The sequence below is a fragment of the Phacochoerus africanus genome, chromosome 1 (genome assembly GCF_016906955.1).
Source record: "Phacochoerus africanus isolate WHEZ1 chromosome 1, ROS_Pafr_v1, whole genome shotgun sequence".
In the NCBI taxonomy this organism is placed as follows: domain Eukaryota; kingdom Metazoa; phylum Chordata; class Mammalia; order Artiodactyla; family Suidae; genus Phacochoerus; species Phacochoerus africanus.
Genome location: NC_062544.1, coordinates 228,562,347 through 228,586,185, shown reverse-complemented (window position 1 = coordinate 228,586,185; position 23,839 = coordinate 228,562,347). Strand labels below are relative to the sequence as shown.

The 23,839-nt window shown below is 41.1% G+C and overlaps 1 protein-coding gene across 3 annotated transcripts in view; it reads left to right on the top strand.

The window, feature by feature from the left end:
* The first annotated feature begins 1,020 nt into the window (after window positions 1–1,020).
* The window catches only part of PHLDB2 (pleckstrin homology like domain family B member 2), a 247,294-nt gene continuing 224,475 nt past the window's right edge, over window positions 1,021–23,839 (top strand). Inside the window, exon 1 of one of the 3 annotated variants that reach the window (XM_047792739.1) lies at window positions 1,021–1,241. The gene's annotated coding sequence lies outside the window, so the exon portion shown is untranslated. The remainder of the gene's footprint in view (window positions 1,242–23,839) is intronic. The other 2 variants (XM_047792774.1, XM_047792765.1) reach the window with 2 other exon arrangements.

Sequence of the window (23,839 nt, the reverse complement as noted above, 5' to 3'; positions counted from 1 at the left end):
GGATAATCCAGGATCATTTCCCGTCTCAAAATCCTGAACTTGCTCAAATCCTCAAGGTCTCACTTACCAGACAAGGTGGCAAATTCACAGGGTTAGGGCCTGTGCATCCCGGGCTCTCACTAAGCCTAGCATCAAGTGTATCACCAAAGGAGCACTGACACTAGTACTGGTTTTAGGGCAGGCCTGAGTTCCAATCCTGGCTTCAGCACCAATTCATCACCAGATCATTACTGCTTTGAGCCTCATCCCCTCATCCACAAAAAGAATGAAATCTCAAGGTTATTATTATGAGGATTTGGGTGACATATATAAAATGCCTAACGCATAGTGCCCACTCAGTAAATAGCAGCCATATTTGTTCAAGGAATTCCCAAGTGATTCTTACCAGACAGGAATTCCAAAGAAGACAGTCCAGGAGTTCCTGTCGTGGCTCAGTGGTTAACAAATCCAACTAGGACCCATGAGGTTGCGGGTTCGGTCCCTGCCCTTGCTCAGTGGGTTAACGATCCGGCGTTGCCATGAGCTGTGGTGTAGGTTGCAGACGCGGCTCGGATCCTGCGTTGCTGTGGCTCTGGCGTAGGCCGGTGGCTACAGCTCCGATTGGACCCCTAGCCTGGGAACCTCCATATGCCTCGGGAGCGGCCCAAGAAAAGGCAAAAAAGACCAAAAAAAAAAGGAAGACAGTCCATTATTAAATTCCATAAGATTGATTAAGTGACCTCCTAATTCCCTTCTGAGATCGCTAAAACAAAAAGGAATGAAATGAAACGGGATATTCTCATCTACTTCACAGGTCAGTTGCAAAGTAATTGCTTTTCCCGATCATCGAGAGCTAACAGACCAACAGACCCTGTTTTTGGTCCCCAGCGGTCCAGCTACCTGACTGTATTACCAAGATCTATGGTTGGGTTTGAGCAGGACTAAGAGCCCAACCTGGTGTGTAATGATTGGCCAGACCAGGCGGCTGAGACCAGCACAGGCTCCCGCCTTCCCATTTGTCAACATACCTGGCTGCAAGCAAGTGGCTGCCCGTGACCCCTGTCTGCAGGGGCCAGAGAGATCAGGAAAGGAAACAGAGGGAAACGTCTCAATTTCAGGGTGGAGGAGAAGTAGAAGCCTGTGTTGATGATTCTTCCAAACATCCCAGAATCTTCAACAAGGGTGAGAACAGTGGCAGGCCACCCCTGCTGAATCAGGAAGGAAGCTGAAGGAAGAATCCAGATTGAGAAGCTGCAATCAAGGTAAGTGATCTGTCTGGTCCCAGGTCCTAGTCTTGAGATCACAGAGGGAGCCCTTGGCCCAGCCTTGTAGCCCATGCGTCTGCAGAAGGAGGTGTGGTAGATGTGGGTATGTGTGGGGGAAATCCAGTTATTCGTCCACCGGTGTGTTCTGGAAATTGGGCTATGTTTATCTTCCATTGTTTCTCTTCTTTGAAAATTGTTGTCCCTCTACATATTTCAAAAAGTTTTTTAAAAAATCTTGCATTATAAGAAATCTGATTTGTGATTTATTGAAATTCTTCCACGGCCATGGCTCAGGAAAAATGGCTTTGTTCCAGAATTTTGCTTGCAAGAATTCTTTTCACTCTCCAGATATACCAGAGAGGACAGTTAGCCTATAATTCTGAGGAACACGCTGTCCATGCAGAGGGCTGTCAACCTCAAATGACAGGCTCTCCCTCAAAGCCATGTGCATTTTTTCTGCTTTGGAACCTAGGGAGTTAAAAGTCTTGAAATTTCTGGAGCAGAATCAAGCCTGTTTACCTAAGCTTATCACCCTGGGGGAGCAGGTCAATCATTTACTGATGCAAAGCTGTTCCTACATTTGACAGGGAACTATTAAAGCCCTTGCCTGACTGAGTGTTTCTAAAGAATAGACGCAAGGCAACGTAGAAGACATCTTTTTCTGAAGCTCTAGCTCCTATTTTCTCCAGACCAGGGTACATTTTCATCCTCCCCAGAGTAGTAAACGCCACAGGGTCCTTCCCTGGTGGGTGATAAACAAACGTGAACAAGACACATGCACAAACTGGGTATCTGATGTGACCTCAGGCATTGGCGCTTGTGGCTTTGAGAAGCTTCCTCTGCTCATGCAGGTCTCTAGGGAAGAAATAGACTAGCTCTAGAATAAGTTACTAAGTGATGACTGGGAGGGGGAAAGAGGGAGATTGTTACATAATCATCAAAAAACATGGAATTCTCCTCTCCTAGTCTACATACTCCCGAAATAGGTGATTCGTAGCGAACGCAATCCGCTCTTCTTTAGGTCCACATATAACTCCTCTAGAAACATTGTCATATTGTCACCACATACACTTGTCAGTTCCGTGCAACGGTTCCTGATTCTTATAAGTATTAGAAGCCTGGGGATAGGGAGGCCCTATTTTTCTGAACTCCCTTTAGGGAAGGGACTGGGCCGTGTATTAGACAAGGTCATGTTTGACACTATTTTTGTCAATCATTTATAGAAATGCAGTGACGTTTCTGACCGGAAATTTTATGTAGCTCCTGCAGTTAACCCAAGGCAGGAGTTGAGGCCATAAAGAGGGTAATCCAGGCATAGCCCAATGTGTGAATTGAGGTGAATCTCTGGCTAACTCTTAGAAACTTGGTGAAGAAGTATGAGAAACTGATAGATTTCTGTGACAACATTAAGCTCAGTAAAATGTTGAGTGTGTATCTGGCCAGATTTCAGAGAATTTGGGGAGATAGCACAAGTGACGGAGGTGGTTTTGAAGAGGAGGAGGGTGTCAGAACATCCCAGTGCATTGGCCAGATGCACCCACAATCCCATAGGCTGTTCTACAATACGTCTTACCTGTCCTTTCCATGCAGCATCTCACTCGAGGCCAAAACATTGGCAGCCCCTGAGAGTGTACCCAGCTTTTCTCACCACCACATGTATATTGGATATTAGGTGAGTGAAGATTATTCTTGAGATCGAGTAGACTAGATAGACGTTATTACTATTCCTTTCACCTGCCCAAGTTCACTCAGTCAGAGGCTGAGCCAGGATTCTACTCATCTCTGCCCCATTCCCAACCCCTTGCTTTTCCCAAGGGGTCATGGAATTAAGTTCAGGCAGGAGCTTAAATTGAGGAAAGCAAGGGTGACTTACAAAGTCAGAGGTTCCTCACTGGCCCTTGCAGGTGCTATGCCCTAGGCCAGTAGGGGACCACTACAACATTACAAAGGCCAGTGTTTGACTAGCTGGCACCTGCTGGAGGGAAGGTAAAGGGAGGAACAGGTGGGGAGCAAAGGGAAATATTCCCAGTCCTAGAGGTGCCTGTCACTGGGCTTTTCCCAGTCCCGAATATTTCCTACCCAAAACCCAAGCAACTCTCAGCCTAGATCTCTGCCCCTTTCTCTTCCAGAGGCCCAGATTCCTGAGCCCCAATTCAAGAACAACATCTGCACTGTTTCCAGGGAAAGAAATGACACCATCTTAATCTTTCTCTAGGAACAAGAATTTAATTACTATCTTATTTCACCTCTCCTAATAGCCATGCATCTAAATCCAAGGAATTTGGACAGAAAGAGGCTTGCACTATTGTTTGTAGATACATCCTAAAAATTCCATTAGCTGCCTGGCAGAAATTCCAAAGCAACCACAATTCCTGAGTATTTACAAGATCAAGATAAAAGAATGCCACCATGAAATGTGGTTGGCTAAACATCTCTGAACAAAGAGTTTCTTCTTTTTTACTGACCCGCCTCATACATACCTAAGAGGGTGAAAGCAAAGGCATTACGAACAAGGACTGCATCGCCAGGTCCACTGAGTACCCTTTTCTAATACAGCTGGCACGCTGTCATTTTTGTTAACTAAAACATTAGGAAAAAATGAAGCTGAAACATAAGGACAAATAACAGCATTTCACATTTATCCAGTGCTTCTTAGGACCAGTAATTGACCAGTAATGAAAAGATGCCTTTTCATCTGCATCTTTTTTTTTTTTTTTTCATTTACTCCCTGTAAGAAATTTATACTACTTGCTCAAGTCACAGAGCTGGTGAGATGAGGTGATGTTTGAGTTGGAATCTGTCTAACTCCAAAGCCCATGTTCTCTAAACTCTGTTCTGGGGAAAAAATATTCACCCAATAGTATCTATACTATTTGTATTTTAAGTGTCAAAGACTAGGGAGTCCTTTTCAAGTTATTTGCTTGGCTCCTCAGAGGATGTATTTATGATACCCCCTATGGTGGTCTAGATACTTACAGGCATAAAATTCAATATCACAGTGGTTTTTCCTCTCCTCCAAGAAAATAACATCAACACACACTCACATACACACCAATAATTGCCTACAGAGTATTTAGCCCTTTCTGAAGCTATGAGAGAAAATTGTTTTTCTCTTGTGGTTCATAAACATTGTTTAGTTTAGTTGATTTTAATGTAACATACGAACAAAATTTTCATTTATTATACCAGGATTTTTTTTGAAGTTTATTTCTGCAAATTTCTGACTTTGAGAAAGCTAAATATGTCAAAACTTTCCAGGATGGTTTTATTTAATCTTCATAAGAGCCCTGTAAGAGAAGTTTCATTTTCCAATGATAGCCTTTGAGATAAGGAACATGAGCCTCATTCAAGGCGAGCACCCTTCTCAATATCACTCAGCTAGCAAGTCTCATAGCACTTGGGACTCCAAAGTCTCTGCTCTTTTTTTCTAATATGCAAAACAGTTCTCTGGATTCCTCAGACTTGCCAATGGTAGGAATTGGACACTCGAGCTAGTTTCAGAAGTTAAAAATGCTGAAGATACTACTCAGCCTGTTCTTAGGCTACAGAGACCTGCTCAGATAGTAACTGCTTTTGGCTGGGATTCTATCAGGTCAAGGTGGTAATGTTGTTACTTTAATTAGATTTTCTTTGGGTACCGGAAATGAAGACACTAACTGTAACTTAATAATATCTGCCTTAAAGGCAAAAACCTTTCAAACCCATGTGCCCATGAGCAAAGTAAGATCTCAAAGAAATTCTTGCTCAGAGAAACCAGCGGGAAGAAACCATTGTCCCCGAATCTCTTCCATGCCTGTGGGACATGAATGGTGCTTACAGAGCCTCCCTGGTGTCTCTTGATATATGTGATTCTTCTCTTGGTTAAAGCTATAACCAGATGGATGCCTCATGGGTGAAGCAATTGCCAAATGGTAGGAAACCCAAGGAAGTCCTCCTACAGATTGAGAGCCCATCATAGGTGGAGCCCTGATATCTGTAGAAGCCAAAAAACTTACAGGAGGAATTCTTGTGCCCTGTGAATTATATTTCAGTTCCTCAAATACTCTGAGGACCCAGAGAGCCCTGCATCAGCCATGAATCTGGGTGGGAACTAAGCATTATGTTGTTCCTAAAGCTTACTGGGCACTGCTTCTGTCTGGCCATCTCAGTCTCCATCACATGTGGTAGTCCTGTTGTCTGTATCCTTGCTTTGGGGTAAATATGCATCTTCATTCCAACTTGTGTCCTCATTTCTGTGACCTCAGAGGCTCTCAGGATCATGGTGCAGGAGAACCCATAAGTTTTGGGCAATGAGAAAACAGAGAGAAGGAAACTTCTGTCCCTATCCCACACCAGCTTGAAAATTATTTTCCTCCTTTCTGCAGTTCCAAGGTCAAGTTTCCCTTGGGAGCAGCTAAGGAACTAAAGGTCACAAAAAAAAAAAAGCTGGCAATTCACTATGCCTTGGAGAGTTTCCCAGAAAGTAAAATGAAAATGAGATTGTTTTCACATAAGACCTCTGTATTTGGAGGACAGGATTCAAACAGTTTGAATATGCAGTTTCACTGTGCACTTAGGTAACCTCACAAAGCCCTGTTTTTTTGTTTTTTATTTTTTTCCCCTAAAGCCAAAACAGTATCAAAAACACTTCCTGCAGAGAACTCTAACTAGGCAGAATTCTTTCTTTTGTCATCACTGGGCTGATGTTTTCAAGGATTCATTTCTCAAGATAAGCCTTATGTAGTCCATTTAGCTGGAGCTCTCTTGTGTCTTTCTGGGTAATGATGGCTGTCATCCTTGGGTCCTGCTTTGTGGTGATCTCATAAGCTTTTACAAGGTAAGTGGCTGGAAATGTGTGGTTGCTACATGAGCAGGTTGCAAGAGAAGAGAAAACCCAGAGGCTGACCAGAGATGTTGCGGCAAATGAGCAAATAGCTGGCAGCCTTCTCTACAATCAAAGGAAAACCCATACCTCAATTCCAAGAAGGTGGCCCTCGAGTTCAAACATATGTATTCCACAGAATTTAGCTTTACTTCCTAAATAGGAATCCCAAATATAGACAAGAACTGATGGCCAGGAGTTCCCGTCGTGGCGCAGTGGTTAACAAATCCAAATGGGAACCATGAGGTTGCAGGTTTGATCCCTGACCTTGCTCAGTGGGTTAAGGATCCAGCTTTTCCATGAGCTGTGGTATAGGTCGCAGACACGGCTCAGATCCCTCGTTGTTATGGCTCTGGAGTAGGCCAGCAGCTACAGCTCCAATTAGACCCCTAGCCTAGGAACCTCCATATGCTGTGGGTGTGGCCCTAGAAAAGACAAAAAAAAGAACTGATGGCTAGACTTCCCCAAACCTGACTGTTCTCCACCAAAATCATCTCTTTCTGTTTCTCTTTGCAAAATGGAATGCCCCCTAGGAAGAGGTATCATTATAGAATGTAGTTGTGTTGGTAACTTACAGTCCAACAAATAGAACATAAAACATAGCCCAATATACATAGCTTGGTCCTAACTCCACCATTGTCCTGCTCCATGGCTTGGTGACAATTTTTAAACTTCTTGGTGGTAGCAGTTTCAGTTCTTTACCAACTGCACCCCTTTGTGAAGAACCACACATTTGTCTGTGGTCATCCTCACTTCTAAGACAGTCACCCGCTCTTTCCCAGAAACAGGTTGGACACAATTTTGAAGCAACATGAAATAATCTTGAAGGTCTTAAATGTATCGAGTGAGCCAAACCACAGCCTCCATAGAGTCCCCTATTTGGGTCCCTATTATTTGTACATTACTCTGAAGCTTACGAGTTCTCAATGAAAATTCATTGGTGATAATCAGTTAGTAATTGACTGTAAATTCAGTAGGAAAAGAAGTGATTTATTTAAAAGAAAAAAGACTTTGGAATTTCCAGGGATGACTAAAAAGCAAACTAGAAGTATTAGTAGTCATGCGCAGGCCAAGGTGCAAGATGGTGACTTGCCCTCTGTCACCCGGAAACAGGATGGCAGTGGACTAGAGACTGTGGTTATGCTTGACTGTGCTGCTACCATGTGGTAATTCTGTAACAAGGAGCAAGTTCTTCAGCTCTCTTGGCCTCAACTTCTCTTTTTCAAAAATGGTTTTATCACTGTGAAGGTCTCTTCCAGTTTCAAGCCTGTCTTCTATGAAAAATTGGAAAAGTTAAGATCCAAAGGCTTTTTTAAAAAGTAGACACATGGAGCTCTCATCATGCCTCAGTGGAAACGAATCTGACTAGCATCCATGAGGACGCAGGTTCAATTCCTGGCCTCACTCAGTGGGTTAAGGATTCGGCGTTGCCATGAGCTGTCTGTAGCTGGCAGATGAGGCTCAGATCCAGCGTTGCTGTGGTGGTGGCATAGACCAGCGGCTACAGCTTCAATTCGTCCCCTAGCCTGGGAACTTCCGTATGCCACAGGTGCAGCCCTAAAAAGCAAAAAAAAAAAAAAAAAAAAAAAGGTAAAACACACTGAATGTGTAGATTGCCTTGCATAGTATAGTCATTTTGACAGCATTGATTCTTCCAATCCAAGAACACAGTGTATCTTTCCATCTGTTTATGTGGTCCTCATTTTCCTTTATTAGCGTCTTATAGTTTCCAGATTACAGGTCTTTTACCTCCTTAGGTAGGTTTATTCGTAGGTATTTTATTCTTTTTGATTTGATGGTAAATGAGATTGTTTCCTTAATTCCTGTTTCTGATCTTTCATTGTTAATGTATATAAATGCAACAAATTTCTGTGCATTGATTTTGTATTCTGTTATTTACTGAATTCATTGATGAATGCTAGTAGTTTTCTGGTAGTGTCTTCAATGGACTATGACTCAACCATAAAAAAAGAATGAAATAATGCCATTTGCAGCAACATGAATGGACCTTGAGATTATAATATTAAGTGAAGTAAGCTAGACAGAGAAAGATAAATATCATGTGACATCACTTTGTGTGGAATGTTAAAAAATGGTACAAGTGAACTTATATGCAAAACAGAAATAGACCCACAGACATAGAAAGCAAACTTATGGTTACCAAAGGGAAAGGAGCGAAAGGATAAATTAGGAGTTTGGAATTAACATATACACTCTACCATATATAAAAGTAGATAACCAACAAGGTTATAGCATAGGGAACAATACTCAATATTTTGTAATTTTCTATAAGGTAAAAAAAATCTGAACCACTTTGCTGTACAACTGAAACTAACACAACACTGTATATCATTTCTACTTCAATTTTTTAAAAAGTCAACACAAAAATGGTTTTTATCTTTCTGGAGCCATCATCCCTATCTCTTAGGTAAATGAACTGGGCAGGAGGTGAATTTAAAAAAAAACTGCTAAATAGATCTCAGAGATGTCACCCAGAAGTATTGTTACAAATTGGAGAGCCTGAGCATTGACCTTTACTAGGGAAGGAACCCATTCAGTTGGGAAAATGCAAGAGCCCACCTCAGAATTCTCTGTCTAGCTGCGACCCTGGCATGACACTCAGCTTTGCCTCACCTATCTGCCGTGAGTGCGGGCTCCAGTGAGCAGGCGGTCATGACTATTCTCCTCCCTCTATAAATAGAGGTCATGAGAAGTGACATGACTTGCCAAGGTTACAGAAACATGGCAGTGAGTCAGATGGAACCATGTGTATTTGGGGCAGGGGGATGACATTATAAGCAAAAGGCAGAAGAATCAGGGACAGATCTGCACCTCATCTGAAGGTCACAGAACAATGGTTAAGGGCTATGGAAGTGCTTTAAGTTGGCTTTGGATCCTGAGAGCATCTTGGACCTCCTGCCCCTCCCTAAGCCACCTTGACTGCCCTGCCCAGGGTTACTCACCCAGGTTGTGGCCACCTGGGTGCCTGTGCTCATGTTCCTTCTTGTAAGCTTCATAAAAGGCTATTTGTAATAAAGAGGAGGCACAGTGAGGAAGAAGACTGCATCAAAGATCTTCCCTGGGGCCCCGAACTGAAAGGGCAGTTTTCTTTGGAGAGACTCTTATTTCCCTCTTACATTCTGCAGAAATGAATGATCATCAAGATGACTGACAGAATTATGATGTTCCAGTCCAAGCACTGATATTTTTTATTTTTAACCTCGGGTTATTCTTCTCTTCTCTCCTCTACTTTACCCATTAAAAAAGAAAGAATAATGCTTGCTCACTGTGACATTGTGTGAGAGAAAGCCGCCCAGGGCAGCACTATTCAAAAGAAACTGTTAATTGCACTAAGCACCAAAGCATGATGGGAAGTTCTCAGAAAGAAAGTGTGTAGCATCCTGGGTTACACTGGTACACTTTATCACTGCAGATCATGCTCAGGGAGCTCCAAGGCCCTGAAGAACCACTCTCAGAAGCAACAGCAAAGAATTTCTGGCCCAACAGGAAAAGCACTCTGAGAAAGTGAGCATCAATGGTCTGATGTCTCAGCTGCAGTCAGAGACTGCCTCACCTTGCTGCCCATTTTTGTTCCTTTTAAAGATGAGTGAGAGAAAAACAACATTATTATCAGGAAAGAATATCTGGCAATTTTCAGGTGATGAAAGAATGTCTTGAATTCAGGCAGAATAGACCACTTTCCTGGCACTATCCTCAACTGACCTTCTATTGTACTCAACAAAAATCTTTCCAAGTTTTTGCACTTCTCAGTTTTGACTCTGTTCTTAATATCTAATTGACTTCTTCTTGGGGAGAGGGGTGGGTAATACAATAAATAATGCTTAATTTATGGTCTACATACTGGCTACACTTACTTTGAAGAAGCCGTAAAACAACCACCCACTGAAAGTCACCCTTGAGTTGCCCACCATATACATTCAGCTAAGGCAGGATAGGAAGAGGAAAGGTTTAGGGTTCAACCATGAATTCTCAATGTACTTCCATCGAACTAAAAAAAAAAAAAAAAAAGCAGACAAGGTGCTGAAATGTGGGACAATTTCTTATATTCTCTAGTGCTCCTGACCAAGTAACCATGCACCAGTTGGCACCTACACAGCTTTTCCTACAGGGTCAGTGAGCACACCATCGCTTCTTGAGTTGAACTGAATTCCTAATATGGACTGGATTCTCTTTCCCTGCCAGTTTTCTAACAGGAGGAAAAGGATTTCAGAGCATGAGGCAACATTGAGCTCTGTTTTCCTACTTTCCAAAAGCCATCTGGCCACATATACAGCTATTTCTAGTCTTCACTCAGCCCATAGGTATTGCATCTGTGCCTGAGAGTCTGCTAGACAGCGAAGGTAAGGACGGCCGTTGCCAGCAGACACTTTCCAGAAAGTGCACAGACTTTTCCTCAAAATCCTTTTTTACTGCCCACTGGCTGGAAGGAAGGAGGCAGCTTTTTGAACAGGAGAGAATTTCATGCCATAAATCTTCAGGCATTTGGGGCACCAAGTGTATTGGTGTAATTGCAGTGGAACAAAAATAATTTACAACTAGTGTGTGTATCTGTGTGGGTGTATCTGTGTGTGTACCATGTATGGAAAGAATTTTAAGATGAGAAAGGCACTAGATCAATTTGCGAAAAGAAATCTTTTGTCTCAACTATTTCTGGATGTGGATTATACAAAATTTAGGCACTTGCTTAATTTCTGGAGTGAATTAGCAAATGTATATTCAAACCATAGGCTTTAAAGACTTCTCTTGATATTCCTTTCTCTAAAATTGCTACAACATATTTTGATCATTTTTAGAAAAGGCGAACTATAAGAAACTTTGGCATGTAGAAAATTCTTTTGAGATGGCTAAATCAACCTCAGGGTCAGCTAATTATACTGAACTTCAAGTAACTCTCAGCATGCTAAATTTTATATCCTATTACTGTCTTGTTTCATGTGATCTTCTAAGTAAAATTAACCAAAGAAATTTGAGTAAGAGTAATTGATACAGTTGCCTGAGTATTATTTGGTTACATGTGTGCTTAGCACATTCTCCAGACATATTCTATGCCTTAATCTTTCCCTCTTTCCCTAAGGGGATTAATTGAGGGTCACCATTTTCCCTCTTTAAACCACTATCTGATACACCTCCAACTGGAATACTACTATTTTCACATGCATTTGTCTCAGAAGCTATGAATTCCCACTTGCCCCAAGTGAAGCTCACAACAGCATGTTGGAATCAAACGTTTTCCATTGTTCTAACATGGAAAGACATTTATGGAGTGACTAATGTACACCTGACACTGTGCTAAGTGCTACAGATACAGTGATGAGGAGCTCACCGTTCTGCCCAGAGGAAAACCAATACCTCACAGAGCAGATGAACTAGTAAAAGAGCAACCTGGTGTGAAGCTCTAAGGACAGTGATAACTGAACACAGTGTAGAAAAGCTCCAGATGGATGCTCAGGAAGACTTTTAGAGGAGCTGAGGGCCAAGAGGTGTTTTAAAGAAAAGGAAATTAGAATCTACCTCCTCCCTCTTTAAGAATTCAGACTTTGCAGAAAATGCCACTTCCTTTCAGGCATTTGTCTGAATATTGGAGGAGAAAGTAGAAGAGTGAAGACAGTTGTGGTAGACATGGCTGAGGATGTTTTGACTGCCTGGAAAAAGAAGGGAAGAGAGTCCAGAGGGAGCCTTCTAATTAAAAGATCAGACCTAGAACTTTACCCCAAATCAGAGCCTGTACCTAATTCATAGCCCTTGAACCTGGAGCCTTAATTTAGAATCTTTCTGTGTGGTCCTTTTGCCAAAACTCAGCCTCCATTCATTCGGTGCCAAATAGAAACATGAGACAGAGTTTGGGGCAAAGTAGAAAAGAATAGCTTTATTGCTTTGCCAGGCAAAGGGGGACACAGCAGGCTGGTGTCCTCCAAACTGTGCCCCAGCTTGGAGCGGGTAGTGAGGAGTCAGAGTATTCAAGAAGCAGGGTGTGAGCTCTAGTGGACATTCTTCTGATTGGTTGGTGGTGAGGGAACTGGGAGTCAACATCATTAACCTTCTGATTCCAACAGTCTGGGGTCTATGTGCTTGTGGGCCGTATAATGTTAACTTCTCCCATCTGCTGGGGGTTTCAGTTTCTGCAAAACAGCTCAAAAGACATGGCTCAGAATATTATGTGTAGTCCTTGAAGGAGAACTAAAAGCCCTTGGCTTTGTTTAATGGCTAAAGAATTATTATTTCATTCTGCTTGGCTGTTTTCCTTTCTTTCTACATTTTCTCACTTCTCTGATTAAGATAATTCTTTGACTAAACTTTTTCTGCAGGCAAAAGGCAAGTGGAGGACATGGGTGGGGGTCTACTCTGGGAAAGCCCCATAGGGTCCTGCTCAGTAATAGTCCAGGCCCCACATGCTCTCCCAAACCCTGGAGACTAGTGCCTGGTGCACAATGCTATAAATCGGAGCTCTAGGAGCTCCCATCGTGGCTTAGCAGTAACAAACCAGACTAGTATCCACGAAGAAGCAGGTTCAATCCTTGGCCATACTCAGTGGATTAAGGATCCGGCATTGCTCTAAGCTGTGGTGTAGGTCACAGACGTGGCTCTGATCCTCTGTTGCTGTGGCTGTGATGTAGGCCAGCTGCTGTAGCTCCTATTCAACCCCTAGCCTGGGAACGTTCATATGCTGCAGGTTTGGCCCTAAAAAGAAAAAAAAAAATCTGAGCACTACTCGGTTAAGATCTGAATTTCATTTATCCTGGGAGCAACTTTAAGCAAAAATGAAGAACAAAGAGCCAAACACTACAGAAACAGCAGTGAGGATTCTGATGTCTGCAGTGGACATCATTTAGGAAGCTTAGGGTTAAAGAATAGGGACAACCCACCTCACACCCATCCCAACCACCTCCATTAACATCCAAATCCAACCGACTTTAATAGCACACATTTTAAGCAGGATACAAGCTAGAAGAGCAAGCTTAGTAGCTTTCACCCTAGCCTGGTTGGAAATCCTTCTTGAGTTGACTTAGGTAAATATTTGGTATGGAAGTGAAAACCTTTTACCATCCTAAACAATTTGCCTGTTTCCTGAAGTTGGATCAAGAGATGTTGAGTTGTCAGATTCTTTTAGGAACTCAGATTATAAATCAAACTCCTAATGGACTAACTTTCATGTTGGTTTCATTCTTTTATCCACTGAAATAAAGAATATAAGTGAAAGCTAAGCAGAATAGATTTGACTACATAAATACTTAAATTTCTTTTATAAATATTATATGCAAAGGTAAAAATAGAAACAGTGGCCCAGGAAAGCATATTTGCAATATAAATAACAGGCAAAATGTGGCTATCCTTAAAGAGTATTTACAAATCTATACCAGTTAGACAGACAATACCTCAGTAGAAGGTTGGGCAGAAAATGAACTGGTAATGCACAAGAGAAAAAAGGTTAATAACCTACAATCATATGAAGAGCCATTTAGTCACACTAACAATGAAATAAAAGCAAATTTAAACAGTGAGATAACGTTTCCTTTTTATAAGACTGTCTAGAATTGGTTAACCTCAGGTATCAGAGATCGTGGGGAACAGACACATTCACACACTGTGATGGTGAGAGTGAATTGATACAAGCTCTTTTTTAAGGGCAGCTTGTCAAACTATATAACAATTTTTTTTAGGGCGGCACTCACGGCATATGGAGTTTCCCAGGCTAGGGGTTGAATTGGAATTGTAGCTGCTGGCCTACGTCATAGCTACAGCAACACAGCATCCAAGCCACGGCTTGCGACCTACACTACATCTCAGAGCAAAGCCAGATCCTTAATCCTCTGAGCGAGGCTAGGGATTGAACCCGCAAACTCATGGTTACTAGTTGGATTCGTTTCTGCTGTGCCACAATGGGAACTCCCATAACAATTTGTAATGAGGGTAACTTTTGACTGAGCAAATCCATTTGCAGGACTTATTTTTAGACAATAATAGAAGAGTACATTAAAACTTCCTCATAGTGCATAAGATACTTATGTAAGATTTGTTCATAGCAGCAAATTTGGTTGGAGAAACACACACACACACACACACACACACACACACACACACACTCATGCATGAGGATGCTGTGCAGCCATTTAAAATGATGAGATCCATCCAGCAGTAGTGGATCTGAGTATGAAAGTAAAGATCTTAGAATGTCACCTGACACACAATTAGGACAGAATGTCGTCAGTGGCCAAGCCTCTTGATCTTCCCATCTTATTGAAGTAAATGTTTTTTTAAAAAAAGAATAAACTGATAGCAGAGAAGACACAATGAAAAAAAGAACAGTCTGAATAAGAAAATTCCCTTAATGATTATAATTATTATTGTTATTAAAAATCAATAGACACAGTTGGACTTCCCCAGTGGTCTAACAGGTTAAGGATCTGGTATTGTTACTGCTGTGATGCAGGTTCAATCCCTGGCCTGGGAACTTCCACATATTATTGTGTGCAGCCAAAAAAAAAAAATCAGTAGACACACTAAAAAATGCTGTTAGAATAAGAAGCTTCTCAAAATTTAGAGGAAAATGACATGGGTGGAGATGTAATAAAAAGGTAATTAAATATAATGATGAAATTAGAATAGTCAACATATACTAAGAGCACTTGAATATGTGCTAGGTGATTTACATCCATCACATTCATTATTTCAATCAGTCTTCCCAGCAAATCTATGAAGTTACCTCTTAACAGTTAGAGACATTAAAGTTTTAAGAAATTAGCCCCTGGCCACATGGCTAGTGTATGGTGGGTTTAAGGTATGTACTCAGCCAGTGTGGCTCTGGGCTGGATTGTCTCTGTCACCTTGGCATCTCTGCTAAGGACTTTTCTGCATGGAAAATAAGCAGAAACTACATTTTCCAGAGTGCCCTCCTGTGTGGTTTCAGATTAGAACCTGGAGTGAGTATCTATGATTTGGAAGGTGGAAGAGAAGAGGCCATTATTCCCCAGAATAAAGGAGACAGTTTCAGGGACAGAACCGCCTGTGAGGTTTAAAACAGCTTCAAGGTGAGCATCTGGAGAATCACCCAAGTCAGGATGGCAGACTGAACTCATCAGTGAGAGTCCACTCTTCTGGCCCTTCCAATTCATATGCCTTGTATTAAAATACTTCTTAATGGGAACACACAGAAAGCCTTTTGTTTTGCTGACCAAACGCTGACTGATAAAGGCTCCAAACAGGAGATCCAATCCAGGAAGTCCCATATCTAATCAACAGGTGCCTCAGAAACAACACAGAAAATGGAAGGGAGGAAATTATCAAAAAGAGCCTTAGCACTCAAAAGTTCACAATGCTGAGATTTAAAGGGCTCATGTCCAGCTAAATGAATTAAAAAGAAAAAGCAAAAAACTAGGCAATCTTATGATATTTTTAGAATGCTGAAGATTAGAAGAACGTAAGAACTTTCAGAGAGGGAAAAGAGTAACCTGCAAGGAATGTAAATTAAACTGGCTTCTGACTTATCGTCATCATCTCTATCTGATGTTAGAAGATGCTGTTGTGGGGGAGGGGGAGGGATAGGTTGGGGGTTTGGGATGGAACTGTTGTAAATTGGGTTGTGGTGATGATTGTACCACTATAAATATTATAAACTTCATTGAATTTTAAAAATAAATGAAGACATTAAAGTATTAATACAAAATTAAAAAAAAAAAAGATGTTGGAGGAAGGCCTTCAAAATCTGAGGAGACGTGATTTCAGCCTAGAATTCTATACCCAGCCAAACCATAAATCAAGGGTTAGAGCAAAATCTGGACATTTTTCTGGCAGATAAGAACTCCAAAATGTCAACTTCTATGCAAAATATTTTTTAAAAAGGGAAAAATTCTAGTTCACTTGATAAACTTTCTGCATCATGCAAGATAATGTATAATCATTTTACCACTATGAGTTTATTTCCATGAGCATTGAAAAGATGAGGCATAGCAAGCTTTCACATTTGTGTACGTTATTTAGAACAATGGTATTGTAGGTAGTTAGGTATTAAAAAAAGAGTATATACCAAAATGGCAGGGTTGTGAAAACAGTCCATGAATGACTGAGGTTTGGGAAACATTTTGCTAAAGTAAATGGCTTCATGTATTATCTCTTCCAAATACATTTAGATTTTAAGAGAAAAGGCTTGAAGAGCCCTGAAGAGCCAACCGCAAGAACTCATCAGCTAAAGCAAGGCCAGGCAGAAGAGTCCAGGGACCATTATTTGGTGACCCACCCCCTGAGGATAGCTGAGTTTCTGTTGTTTAGACTCCATGTCCACCCTCCTCCCCACAGAAGCCTCTGATTGGTTTGGCTTCCCAGGAAGCCTCTCCTGCAGGGAAGAGAATGTGAGGACCCGCTGAACTGAGTGTTCTCATTTGCCCATATTTCTCCTTATAAAGTAATCCATTTAGGAATCTGGCTCAAGTGCCAAAGTCTTTATTTTTACTTCCTCCTATTTCCTTCTCTTATTTTTTTTAAATCCTTCTAGATTGCATCTTTCTGTGTAATCTCATATCTTATTTGGAGGGAGGAAAATTTATCTAAATAATACTCATCACAGGAATCTCAGTTTCCTGAAAAGTCACAGCTCCCAGAGCATGATCTCCTGTGGGCACATGGACACACTGGAGATACTGGTCCTACATTGCTGGAATTAAACCTCAGCCTTGTAGTCAGGGTTCTTGGTTCCACAAAGAGGTACAACTAACTTTGAAGCTTTAAGCAGAAAAGGAATTTATTGGAAATATGTCACTTAGTTCACTGAAGGGCTAGAAGGGCTGGAGAGAAGCACAGGAAGGAAATGGAGGCGGAAGAATAGAGCCAAGATGCTCCCCCTACACCCGCCCTGTTGGATAATCTGTTCAAGATGTTGACACTGGCATCGTCACCCCACACACCAAGTTTGGTTCCACCAGCCACACCTGGACTCTACCCTCCATCAGAGGCACTGACCATAATTCCTGAAGGCCCCTGGACATTTGCATTCCTCAATGAAGACTCAAGGTCTCAAGCAGATGTAGCTGGTGGCCTGAGCTGCCAGTGAACCAGGAAAGGAAACATCTGGCCCTTTGGCCTGGGGCTCCTGACTGAGATTCCCTGACATTGGAAGCAAGACAGGCACACATAGGACAAGTCCAGTTCACTTAATGACTTTCTGAGTTTGCACCAGGGCAGCCTGCTCATGCCCCTCTTTATCATCACCTCACTCCTCTCATTCAATTGAGCAGTTTGCCAATCAGGATATTTATGTTGGATTAATTACATGTACATAATATGTATTTTAATCTTTCTTTCAAAGTCAGACTTTAAACATAAGCTTCTCATTTAAAATTTTAGTCTTTTTATTTGTATTTCTAAATAAACCCAGACAAGGCTGGGGAGTCTTTCCACTTTAATTCTATTGGGGATATAGTTTCCTATTACCTGTGAGTTTTTTCTACCTTAAAAAAAAAAAAAAATTGGAGGTACCACTCTGGTGCAATGGGATCAGTAGTGTCTCTGCAGTGCTAAGGGCGGAAGTTCAATCCCCAGCTTGGCACAGTGGGTTAAAGATCTAGCATTGTCACAGCTGTGGCATAGGTCACAGCTGTGGCTCAGTTTTGATCCCCGGCTGGGGAAAACTCTATATGCCCCAGGGCAGAAAAAAAAAAAAAATTCAGAGAGTCTGACTGTTCTAATGCAGTTAACCACAAACTGTAAGATGCTATTTTATGAATTCCTGAAGGAGATTTTAAACTGATAATACATATCCACTGAATTACTTAACTCAAGAACCCAATAGATGTCTAAAAAAAAAAAAAATCTGTGGGTAAACAATCACATCTGCTTTAGTGATGTATGAAAGATGATGGAGGTACATATAAAAAATGATTAATGTCAACTGTTGGCTGATAGTCTTTGTATTCAATTATATTCATAAGCAAGATTTTTATGTTTTATTGGGTCTGACTTCTCACTGCCCTATGACAATAACATTTCTCATGTTTGTTTTAGTCTCCTTTACGTTTACAACATCCTGGAGGGTGGTGGTGTTAAATTTAATTTGTCAACCTATGTTAATTTTACAAGAATCCAGATCAAACTGCTGTATAAACAAGAACAGCCTTGTGGAGGCTTTTTGGCCATGAGGCTGGAGAAGTCACAGCTGAACTGAAAAGTATGCTGCTGGGGTATTTTCTATTTTTCCCCCCTATAATTTTAATGGCTCAAATGAAAGAGCTGTTTTGCTTTAACAATAGAGTCCTTGTTAAAAGTACTTTAAAGAGCAATTCCACTACGTGAAACAGTCTAATTAAACCATTGATATAACAAAGATACCAATAGTTGCTAAATCCAAAGAATACACTTCTATCTCACAGTAGAAATTAAAGGGAATTTTCTTTTTTCAGCTTGTAGCTGAATTCCCAGTTTAGGGAAATCCTGTCCATTAGACATTTTTTTGCAGAGAAACATCATTAATCTGTGAAACTTACTACAATGGGATATTATTTTCTTCAACAGAGGCTTTTATTGAAACTGCATATTATCAAGGCAGCTGTCCGATTAAGTTTTTATAAAGGATTAGGGGGTTATATGAGCACCTAACAGCTGCACCAGCTAGACTAAAACTATAGAGTTCCCAAATAATATGCCTCTTGGTATATGGAATGAAATGATTTTTTTTTTTACCAATGCAGCAAGATATTAATATTTAAAGGGAAAATCAATTTAGAAACAAAACCTCATTCCTTTGGGTGCAAAGCATTGTGTGAATACAAATGAAGAATAAAATGAAATACATAAGATGTTACCTTTCCTCTTAAGGAGTCTCCCATAGTTTCAGCAGGCATGATGAAAAATTTTGAAACCTTAAAATGTAATGTTTGTAAAATATAATGTTTAGAAAATATAATATCTTAAAATATAACTTTCATTTAAATCTTTAAATAATTAAAGGTTTAAATGAAAGTTTGAGGCATTGAAGAAGTTAGTGCATGAGTTACAGCTTAATAATGAAAATGGTGGCAATGATAGTTGAGAGGCAAAAGCACCTCAGGGCCACAGGTTAAAGAAGAGAGCTGATAGAATTTATCAAGCAAGACCTCTGAGAAAAGTCATTAGGATTGTGTGACGAGTAACCTGTTAAAGTTGGAAGTGACCTGAGGATCATCTCCCACTCCAGTGCTTTCTAGACCTACCTGTTGAAAAGACTCATATAAGGAGTTTCCGTTGTGGCTCAGGGGGTTATGAACCTGACTAGCATCCATGAGGACATGGGTTTGATCCTTGGCCTCGTTCAGTGGGTTAAGGATCTGGCATTGCCGTGAGCTGTGGTGTAGATCGAAGACATGCCTCAGACCCTGCATTGCTGTGGCTGTGGCATAGGCTGGCAGCTGCAGCTTGGATTCAGCCCCTAGCTTGGGAACCTCTATATACCTTGGGTCCAGTCTTAATAAGGGAAAAAAAAAAAAAAAAAAAGAATCATACGAGAAATCTGAAAACAAAATTCCCAGGTTTTTCCTCAGCTCTATTGAATCATATGTACCTGCGGAATATACAAATCCTCTTTTACTTATATTTAAGTAATTTTAAACTGGCTCAGAGGCCCAAGAAACTGTTTACTTGTTTGTTTGTTTGTTTTTGTCTTTTTGCCACTTCCTGGGCTGCTCCCTCAGCATATGGAGGTTCCCAGGCTACAGGTCTAACTGGAGCTGTAGCCGCTGGCCTACGCCGCAGCCACAGCAACTCGGGATCCGAGCCGCATCTGCAACCTACACCACAGCTCACTGCAACGCCGGACCTTTAACCCACTGAGCAAGGCCAGGGATCAAACCTGCAACCTCATGGTTCCTAATCAGATTCGTTAACCACTGAGCCACGACAGGAACTCCTGTTTGTTTTTAATGCCTCAGGTGATCTGGAGAAACTATTCTCAGTCAACCTTGTGATCTCAGAAAGTAAAACATTAAACAAATACCAAATGTGAAAAAAAAAAAAAAAGGCAGATGGAGAGAAGGATGTGTGTGTGTGTGTGTGTGTGTCTGTGTGTCTGTGTCTGTGTCTGTGTGTGTGTGTCTGTGTGTGTGAGTGAGAGAGAGAGAAATAATAATCCCCTCTGGGTAAAGCAAGGAGAGAAAACATGTGTAAAGTCCAGGGCCAAAGGGCTCTGGCCCAGTGTCTTTCTCATAATAGAACCTCAAGAAATACCTTGTATTGGCTGAATTAAAATGAAGCAGAGAACAAAACAGGCTGAAACTCTCAAGTATTTCATGACCTATTTATTACCACCTTATGTTCTATTCATTTTGTAAAACCTCTAGTTGGAGACATAGACCATGCATCTTAGAGTCTCTTGTGGCTTGTGCAGCAGGACGGGGTGGAAACATTCAGGGTCTGGGAAACATTTAAACACCAAAGAGGTATAGAGGTTTTGCTGCAACTAAGTAGAAAGTTGAAATTTAAGAAAAGGAGGCTCTGAATTTCATCGCAGAGAACATATCCAGATGCTTATTAGATTGTGGTAGATTTTGCTAAAGCATGTGATAGAATGAATAGTTTACAAAATAATTTTCAACTGGCTTAGAGGACCTTGAAGAAAATTCCTTAAAACTAGCCCAAGCTCTCAGCAACCGCAGAAACTTAAACTACCATATGGGGGATAATCTCACTGTGGCAGGAGGGAGCAGATGACCTAATGTTTCTCCCCCAGCCCCGCCCCGCCCCCTCCCCCAGCCCATTCATGCCCGCTTCTCCCTGCATTCCTCTAGTCAGGGGATCGTCTAAAGTTTAGTGTGTGTAAATGCATACGCATCTTTTTAACCAAAGAAATGCCTTTACCCAAAATCCTAATACTTTCTAAAATTCTACCCTCCTCTCTTCCCACAGACTCTCCACTTTTTAAATATTGAATTTATGAGTTTAATAAGAAATTGATTTGGAGTTCTCATTGTGGCTCAGAGGGTTAAGAATCTGACTAGTATCCATGAGGATGTGAGTTCGATCTCTGGCCTTGATCAATGGCTTAAGGATCTGGTGTTGCCCCAAGCTATGGCATAGGTCACAGATGCAGCTCGGATTTGACCCCTAGCCCGGGAACTTCCATATTCTGTGGGATCAGCCCTATAAATAAATTAAATAAATAAATAATATAAAAACTACATTGATTTACAAAACAAATAGAAACAATGTTATGACATTTATAGTTTATTTGTTGATATTTTTGAGTATATATATATATTTGAAATACCAGAATCAGAGTTTACCAGAAACATCAAATGGTCATAAATTCTTTTCTTACAATATATTCCAAATGCATTTTTTGCTGTGGGTATAGCTTGACTAATCCACAGCTTGACGGTTCTCATAGGATTGAATCCATAGGATGGGTGAGTAAACAACCATGATGAGACCATGAAAGTGGTTTTGTAATCTACTAGATGTCGAGAGACAGACAGCACGGCCTGTATTTCATTCCTGGGTCTTATCAGTGTGGGACCTGGGCCATCTTTAGACTGTAAGCATCAGTCAGGATGCCAGGAAGAGGTCTGCAGAATTCACTGTGAAGTTCAAGGAAGAAAGAAAAGAGAAAACTCACTGCTTTTCAGAGCTGATTAGAGTAAAAATGCATAAGAAGGAGAGCCTATTTGTTTTAGCATGTGAATTTACTGTTTGAACCAATGGAGTTTAAGATGGCCAAACAAAATAAAACAAAACAAAACCAGTTACTCGATGCCAACGCTGGACATTATCCAATGCCAATGCTGGACATAACAACTGCATGCGGTGATTATTTTTATCCCTAATTTATAGGTAAAGAAAGTAGTCTCAAAGAGGTTAAGTTACTTGTCCAAGGACACAGAGCTAGTAAGAGATCAAGACAGATACTGGACTTGGATCTATTTCCCTCCAAAGTTATCATTCAAAATTTTATGTTGATAAACAGTATTTATTGTTGGTTCATAAGAGCGGCAACAACATGCAATTTGTAACACAAGAATCTGTAGGGACAGAGAACTTGGTATATCTGTCAAAAAGGGAAGGGCAGAGCGAGTCCCAGTTTTGTCATTCTCCCTCATTGAATTTGGTCTGTAGTCACAACACTTCTGCAAAAGCATCTCAGGAAAGGCTTTGTGAGGCAGTCTCCACTTCGACTAGTTCAGGGTTTAATACCCATAACACATCTTGCCTTCATTTGCGTCTTGCTAACTCATGCTCGTGACTGAAATTCTTCAGTACGTCTGCAGTGAATTAAAATAAGACCAGATAGCAACCCAAAGTGCTAAGCAAAACTCTTTTGAAACTGAAAAGCAGTTTCCGGCAACAGAAACCATGGTCACATTTTTTTAATTCTTATTTTACCTTATTTGGAGATGAAAGATGGCCTTCAGAGACCCCCTCCAGCCAGAACTCAATGTTAGTGAATCTTTGTGGAAATAAATGAAAATGTCCTTCTACGTCAAGGATGCTAAATACAAATCACATCAATAACCATCGTTTCTCATTTTCTGGCAAAGTTGAAAAAAATTTCCCACTATTTTTCAATTAAGAAAAGCAGCATCTCTGGGAGTTCCCGTTGTGGCACAGCAGAAATGAATCCGACCAATATCCATGAGGATTCGGGTTTGAACCCTGGCCTTGCTCAGTGGGCCAGCAATCCAGCCTTGCTGTAAACTATGGTGTAGGTCGAAGACGTGGCTCGGATCCAGCATTGCTGTGGTGTAGACTAGCAGCTGCAGCTCCAATTTGACCCCTAGCCTGGGGACTTCCATATGCCACAGATGCAGCCCTAAGAAGCAAAAAGAAAAAAAGCAGCATCTCAGATAACAGGGAAGGCTTTTGTAACAAACTAGCACACTTGGAGTAATTTTTATTGAAAATTATGTTTAAAAGGCAGATTTGTGTTGGACTGGAGACCCATTTTACACTGATCTCTGGAGAAGGAACTAGAGGGAAAAAAACCTTTTCCATTGACTTGTTTCTACAATGTGCATTCAGTTTTAGTTTTTTCACTGAGAGCCTTGTAGGGCCAGTGAGCCCCAGAGGCAAAGTCTGAGTCAGAGCTTACATTAAACAACCGAAGCAATGGTTTCTCCCATTTTCAGCTTTAGACACGCTTCACCCATATCACTAATTTTAGGTGAGGTGGGGAGGATGGGAGGGGAAAGGGCACCACTTGGCTTCAGAGCCTATAAAATGAAGCACGTTTGGAGACCCAACCCCAATTCTGTTCAATAGTTCAATTCAACCTAGAACCACAGTTTTATAAAAACTCATTTTTCTCTTCTGGCATAAGGGTAATTTGAAGCTAATTATTCAGATGGGAGAATGAGCAAGTGGTTCCAAAAATGGAAGGGGTTCTGCACATGGGAGTGGATAAAGCTCAAAGTCTCCTCATGCACATTGATTCAGAAAGGAAAGGACACTGTTGATGAAATTTATCACACATGATGGGATGCTAGCAAATCCTTCATCCTAAAAAGGACAGAAACCCAGAAGGGAATGGCTGGGGTGAGTGAGTCACTAGCAGCTGTTAAGAATCATAGACCTCTATTCCTGATTTAACTCTCTCCTTTATCTATCCCAGAGGCCAGTGGTTCTCAAACTTTAGCTGCATCAGAGTCAGGCTGTGGGCTTGTTAAAAATATTGATTGCTGAGCACCATCCTCAGAGTTTCTGATTCAGCAGATCTGAGCAGGGGCAGAGAATCTGCATTTCTTATAAGTTCCCTGGTGATGCT